The 8,170-nt window shown below is 40.3% G+C and overlaps 1 long non-coding RNA gene across 1 annotated transcript in view; it reads right to left on the reverse strand.

Annotated features, from left to right (window-relative positions):
* The window catches only part of LOC105442914, a 6,578-nt gene extending 2,030 nt beyond the window's left edge, over positions 1–4,548 (reverse strand). The window contains exons 1-3 of the long non-coding RNA XR_004066499.1: positions 4,330–4,548; positions 1,465–1,611; positions 1–847 (exon numbers count right to left, since the gene is read on the reverse strand). The exon at positions 1–847 is cut by the window's left edge and continues 2,030 nt beyond it. This is a non-coding gene — a long non-coding RNA (uncharacterized LOC105442914). The remainder of the gene's footprint in view (positions 848–1,464; positions 1,612–4,329) is intronic.
* Between the last annotated feature and the right edge of the window lie 3,622 nt (positions 4,549–8,170).

The following is an 8,170-nucleotide window of genomic DNA, read 5'->3' on the forward strand; positions in this document are numbered from 1 at the left end:
TTCCTAGTTATATGCTTTAAAAACTTATCGTCATATTTTCTATTGATTAATAACAGGGGAATTTAAATTCTTTAGCAGTAGTCAAATCCTTTTTGTTTAAGTGGATTATCGACAATAATCTAATGGAAGGTGCCAATATATTTGTGTAATTATCTGCATTACCTTATTTTCGCTTTGATTTTGTAATCCGACCTTTACACATTTGATTAGTAAAAGTTGTGACATTTTCAATGAAGAATATGATAATACACTTTATTCAATACCCATGCCACTACTGATGAATGAATCAATGGAAACCAAAAACAAATTTAATTAACCTATATACCTATTATGCTAATGGAGCGGGTCTATCTATTTGGTCGGATAATGCAATCAGGGTGATCGACATGAGTGTCGATCTGTATATACCTATTGTTCATGGGGGGGGGGGGGTGATCTATTCATTCATCCCCCTGAACAATAGGTATTAAGTATTTATTACAGATTATTTTTATATTTTGGCTGATAATCAGGATTGTAATCAAAATATTAAACTATTAATGTCTCACTATTTCAGTTTCAGCTTTTGGACCAATTACCAGGACCATTATTAAATCAGGCCTACTTCTAAGTTATTGGTTAATTGTCTCTTCACTCCGTCTTTTTCCATGTTCATTTAGGGCCTAAAGTTGTTCTCTATAATTTAAAACCTAATTACCATGGCAAAGGTGCATAATTTATTCAGGGATGCAACCGCCTTGTTCTTCAGACCACTTCAATCCGTTCTCACACACTGGACAAGCAGACGATCCGCATGCTGATGCTTCGACGCAGATGGCGCGGTTCTTCAATCCGCACAGTACCATTCCTGCATTTATGAAGGAAGAAGATTTATTATTTAATTCACCATATTGAGGGTGATGAATTTTACATGCGTCAGCAGAGGCGGCGTATCCGGTGGTGGGGGAGGGGCACAGTAACCCTTTTTACACTTAGGAAAAGAGCCCCCTTTTACTTCAGATAAGTGCCCCCATTTTCCCAGAATGTGCCCTTTTTTGTTGACCCCCCCCCCCCAACTTTGAGAGACGCTCCGCCGCCCCTGTGCGTCAGTATCACAATGTAGACAAACAACCCTAACACTTACAAAACAAAGGTTACAAACTAAGCACCCTCCCTTTCCCCGCCTATAGTATGACTAACTGTTACAAAGAAACTTCTCCCCATAAAGAAACTAACACAAATTATAACGCCAGCGTCACCCAATTAAGACCCCATATCGGAAAAACACATGTATAATGTACAATGTCTAAGTGATATTTTTGCCCATAACTCTGAAGTGAACGTATGAAAAATTGTCTTAATATTAACTTGGACTTAACCTCCCCATCTCTTGCACTAATAAACAAACACGCACAAACATACAAAACAAAATAAAACCAAGACAAAAGAACAAAGCGAAACACTTTTTTGTTGACGAAATTTCACCTTTTGGGCAGAAACATCCTGCACTAGCAGCTCTGTTACACGACATCTCGCCGGGGATAAAACATGATGGAGAACCGCATCCTTTCCCGTTGTTTAAATATTCCAAGTTACCAGGGCAATCCAGTACCTCAGCCCTTTCGCCGCGACCTATTCAAAGTAAAGTGGTTACAAAATCGAAGCAATGTTTGAAAGTGAATTATTAACTTCATGACTTTGTAATTTATTGAAAATAATCTATTAAAAACTTTTGTCCTAATTTCAATTCCATAAAAATCGAAAATAAAAACAAATAATGAGTGGTTAAATATAATGTAGATTCTGTAAATATATTACTAGTACTTGCTAATCGAATAAATGATTTTTGTAAATGCTCTAAAATAAAGAATATTGAGGTATAGCATTGCATAAAGTTAACGTAGTTATAATCACCATAACCAACAATTCCACTACTATCATCAACATCCACAGCCACTTTTACCGACTACCACGACCATCACTATCATCATCACCATCATCATCATCATCATCATCATCATCATCATCATCATCATCAACAATAACAACCACAACAACATTACAATAACAACAACAACCACATCAGTCTACATTATGTCTACAGAGGATCCAAGTATTATATTCACCTTTCCATCTCTTTACCAAGAACACCATCGACACCATCATCACTACCATCATCACCACCACCATCATCACTACCATAATCATCACCACCATCATCATGACCATCATCACCACCATCATCACTACCATCATCATCATCACCACCACCACCACCACCACCATCATCATCACCATCATCATCACCATCATCACCATCGTCACCATCACCATCACTGTCATCACCACCATCATCATCACCACCATCATCACCACCATCATCACCATCACCATCATCATCATCATCATCACCATCGTCACCATCACCATCACCATCATCATCATCATCATCACCATCGTCACCATCACCATCACCGTCATTACCACCATCATCATCATCACCACCACCACCATCATCACCATCATCATCATCACCACCGTCATCACTACCATCATCACCACCATCATCATCACCATCATCACCACCATCATCATCACCACCATCAACACCATCATCACTACCATCATCATCATCACCACCACCCCCACCACCACCATCATCATCACCATCATCATCATCATCATCACCATCGTCACCATCGTCATCACTACCATCATCACCACCATCATCATCACCATCATCACCATCATCACCACCATCAACACCACCATCATCACTACCATCATCACCACCACCACCACCACCACCATCATCACCATCACCATCATCACCACCGTCATCACTACCATCATCACCACCATCATCATCACCATCATCACCACCATCAACACCACCATCATCACCACCATCATCACTACCATCATCATCATCACCACCACCACCACCACCACCATCATCATCACCATCATCATCATCATCATCACCATCATCATCATCACCATCACCGTCATCACCACCATCATCATCACCACCATCATCACCACCATCATCACCATCATCATCATCATCATCACCACCATCACCATCATCATCACCATTATCATCATCATCATCATCACCATCGTCACCATCACCATCACCGTCATCACCACCATCATCATCATCACCACCACCACCATCATCACCATCATCATCATCACCACCGTCATCACTACCATCATCACCACCATCATCATCACCATCATCACCACCATCATCATCACCACCATCACCACCACCGTCATCACTACCATCATCACCACCATCATCATCACCATCATCACTACCATCATCAGTCATCACCACCATCATCACCACCATCACCATCACCACCATCATCAGTCATCACCACCATCATCACTACCATCATCACCACTATCATCACCACCATCAACACTACCATCATCACCACCACCATCATCACTACCATCATCATCACCACCATCATCATCACCATCATCACCACCATCATCACCACCATCATCATCATCACCATCACCACCACCATCATCATCACCATCATCATCATCATCATGACCATCGTCACCATCACCATCACCGTCATCACCACCATCATCATCACCACCATCATCACCACCATCATCACCATCATCATCATCATCATCACCACCATCACCACCATCATCAACATCATCATCATCACCACCATCATCATCATCACGACCACCACCATCATCACCACCATCATCATCACCACCATCACCACCATCGTCATCACTACCATCATCACCACCATCATCATCACCATCATCACTACCATCATCAGTCATCACCACGATCATCACCACCATCACCATCACCACCATCATCAGTCATCACCACCATCATTACTACCATCATCACCACTATCATCACCACCATCAACACCACCATCATCACCACCATCATCACCATCATCATCAGTCATCACCACCATCATCACTACCATCATCACCACCATCATCAGTCATCACCACCATCATCACTACCATCATCACCACCATCATCACCACCATCATCACCACCATCAACACCACCATCATCACCACCATCATCACCACCATCATTAGTCATCACCACCATCATCATCACCATCATCATCACCATCATCACCACCATCATTACCACCACCATCACCACCATCATCACAACCTCTTCTTATTCACTGTTAATTACAACCGACACAGTCCTCACCCGCACTACCATCGCCACTACTTCCACCCGTGATTATACAACATCGCCACACCATCACCGTCATCACCACTCTGCCCTACCCTTATATCCATATCTTGGAGGATTTTAGTTATTACCCTCAGTTGCTGTACTGTAACGATTGAGCAAAAGCGAAAAGAAGATCACCCCTGTGAGAAGGAGAAACAAAGCTAACTTCATCTTCAGATCAAGTCTTCTCAAACTCTCCGTAAAACGCTGTAACATCAGATCCAATCACTTAATACGACTTGCTGTAGCTCATAAAAACTAGCATTATAAAAAAATGGCTTGATCTCTAATATTCTTATTTGCTTTTTCTCATATTATTTTTGTAATCTTTTTCAGTTTTCTCGGTGCACAGAATAATATTACTATCTATTAGCATACGTGTGCACAGAATTCATGAACACGGGGCTATACCGATGACATTTGTTTTATTTGCCAAACACTAAATGCAGAGCCTGGCTTGACGAATGATATGTAAACAAAACGAGAAAAAAAATGAAAATATTGAGGGTTACATAAACAGGGATGATTGATTTTGATTAAACTTTACTGATGAAGATCGATGGAGAAAAAATAACAATGATTAATGAGCATCATGATTATGTTGATTTAATGAAACATATGAACGTAGATGGGGTGAATCCATATGAATACACAGTCTCGTTGATTATTAGTTTGGCCAACCCATTTCTTGTTTGGCATAGGCCTACACTAGATTCGATTTCTGCAGAGTTAAATTGTAAATGTCTAGATGATTGATGAAAATAGATAGAAAGACGAGAGATGAAGAGAAATATACTTGAGGAGGAGATGGAAGAGGAAGAGATGGAAACACGAGCTTTGGGGGAAATTGCTCTTATTCCCTTTAAATTAGGGGCACGTTAATGATGAGAGGAAAAGGGGGACCTTGCCGAAAAGGATAAGACACTTATTAGAAAAGAAAAAGAGCACAATCATGTCAAAATACAAAGGATAATTATCAGAGGTGAAAATGGGGCACTGCATACATCTGAAAAGAAGCACTCACCAGGGATGAAAAAAGGCACTTATGACATGTGAAAAGATGTGAAAAAGGGGCATTTATGAAAAGGGGATATGTCCCTTATTAGAAAGGAAAAGGGGCACTTATCCTTGTTAAAAGGGAAATTTATCAGAGGTGAATAGGGGCACTTATCGCACCTGAAAGGGGGCACTGATCAGATATGAAAAGGGCTGAAAGGGGGCTTTATGAGAAGAGGGAAGCGGCTCTTATTAAAAAGAAAAAGAGGCACGGGTCACTTTTTAGAGATGAAAAAGGAGTAATTACGAGAAGGGGAAGGAACACTATGAAAAGGAAATAAAGCATTTATTAGAAAGAAGTAGGGCAGTTATTAGAGGTAAAAAGGGGCAATCACCAAAGAGGAAAAGAGCAATTATCAGGAGGTGAAGGGTCACTTGTCAAAGTAAAACGATTTTAAAGTGGATTCGGCCCCTTACAAATTTCATATACATGTATTAATATTATTGTTATCATTATTATTTGATAATGCGATCAACATAATGGTCATATTTAATTTACTTGCTGTAGGGCACAACTTGTGAATTGCATTCGTTACCCCCCCCCCTCTCTCTCTCTCTTTCCCCTCCCAACCTCCTCCCAACTCACACCACCCCCCTCTCTCTCTCTCTCTCTCTCTCTCTCTCTCTCTCCCTCTCTCTACATGCTTCAAACGTGCTTTGGCGGCTCACAGGTTTCGTATTGATTTCCCCTCGCTTGGAGAGATGGCTGGTTTTAATTCATTGATTAAATGCGAGAGATTAAGGTGTAGAAAAGGGGAGCTTATTATTCTTTTCACGTCATTTACCTTTCCATATCTCCTTTCCTCTATGGGGATTAAAATGACGATGTTGACTATACTACTCAATATTACTATAGCTAAATTTTTAATTTTTAACAATATTCTCATTCTTATAATCAACCGTCCCCATTTATTTCATTTTTATATTTTGATACTCTATTATAGTGAAAAATACAATTAAATGATGAAAACAGAATTTCCCACACAACTGAGTTTCAGAAAATATCATTTGGTGTTTATGTAATTTTAGAGGATATTTGAAAGACCTTATCATGGACTTAAAAATGAAAATCGATGTATTGGCTTCCTCGTGAGGATCGAGTATTAAGTACCCAGAAAAGTTAGAACATGAAATGCATATCACATTTATAGCTATACTCTCAATAATATAATAGCCTCGGAAGGAGAGCGTCCTTTCACTTTCATGCGCATATTATTTGACAGACAGGAAAACACTCAACAACAAACAAAAAAAATCATATAGGTCAATTAGAGTGTTTTCCTGTCAGTCATGTTTCGCAAAGGATGTTACTGCTTCACCCAATACTTATTATTACAATTTTTATATTTTAGGAGCCTGATAATGGCTCAAGACGGATAGATTGCAAGTTTAATAGTGAACAGATTCTGATGGCCATACGTATCTATTAAGTTAAAGACTAATTCGGCTGCTGCTGCTGCTACTACGTACTGTACTACTACTACTACTACTACTACTACTACCAGGGGCGTCGCTAGACCTTTTTCAGTGGGGGGGGGTGTAGAGGCCAACGATTACCGACAAAAGTAGCCATCAATTACCGACAAAATTAAATTTCCAATATCTACAAAGTCAACCCTATAAACCTGGGGCCGAAGGCTAAATTGTTTTTCCTATGGACTATCTATAGTACTTGCATATGCGCAAAATGGTCATTTTCCTCGACGACATTAATATATACGAATTATTTCTTAAATTTAGTCAGCATCATAGTTATATATTTTAATGCAGGCGCGGAGCTAGGATCTTATTTTAGGGAGGGGCGGTAGTGAGCAAGAGAATCACTTAAAAGCGCGCTCATAAGGGGGTGTGGGTGATGAGCCTTCCGCGCGAAGCGGGGAAGCTTAGACGTTTCCTTAAATTATTAGGAAAAGAAGACGATTAATTGTACTGTTTTCGACTGGTAATCCTAGGCTGAATGAAGTTCCCCCCCCCCTCCCGCGCGAAGCGTGAAAGCTTTGACGTTTCATTAAATTATTATAAAAAAAAAAAAAGACGATTTGCTGTACCATTCTCGACTGTTTATCCTTTTCTGAATTCAGTATTCGCTTTGACGTTTCATTAAATTATGAGAAAAAGCAGACGATTCGGTGTACTGTTCTCGACTCTTAATCCTAATCTGAATGAAGCTTCCCCCTCCCGCGCGAAGCGCGGAAGTTTTGACGTTTCATTAAATTATTAGAGAAAGAAGACGATTCGTCGTACCGTTTTCGACTCTTAATAAGCCCTATTCATCTGAATTCAGTTTCCCCCTCTCGCGCGAAGCGCGAAAGCTTTGACGTTTCCTCATATCATTAGAGAAAGAACACGATTCGTTGTACCGTTTTCGACTTTAAATAAGCCCTATTAATTTTGTCTGAATTCAGTTTCCCCCTCTCGCGCGAAGCGCGGAAGCTTTGACTTTTCCTTACATTATGAGAAAAAGCAGACGATTCGGTGTACTGTTCTCGACTCTTAATCCTTATCTGAATGAAGCTTCCCCCTCCCGCGCGAAGCGCGGAAGTTTTGGTTTTATTAAATTATTAGAGAAAGAAGACGATTCCTCGTACCGTTTTCGAATCTTATTAAGCCCTTTTCATCTGAATTCAGTTTCCCCCTCTCGCGCGAAGCGCGAAAGCTTTGACGTTTCCTCAAATTATTAGAGAAAGAACACGATTCGTTGTACCGTTTTCGCCTCTAAATGAGCCCTATTAATTTTGTCTGAATTCAGTTTCCCACTTTCACGCGAAGCGCGGAAGCTTTGACGTTTCCTTAAATTATTAGAGAAAGAAGACGATTCGTTGTACCGTTCTCGATTCGTCTAAATGAAGTTTCCCCTTCCGCGCAAAGCGCGGA

Source organism: Strongylocentrotus purpuratus, unplaced genomic scaffold (assembly GCF_000002235.5).
Source record: "Strongylocentrotus purpuratus isolate Spur 01 unplaced genomic scaffold, Spur_5.0 spur5_scaffold_5, whole genome shotgun sequence".
Taxonomy (NCBI): domain Eukaryota; kingdom Metazoa; phylum Echinodermata; class Echinoidea; order Camarodonta; family Strongylocentrotidae; genus Strongylocentrotus; species Strongylocentrotus purpuratus.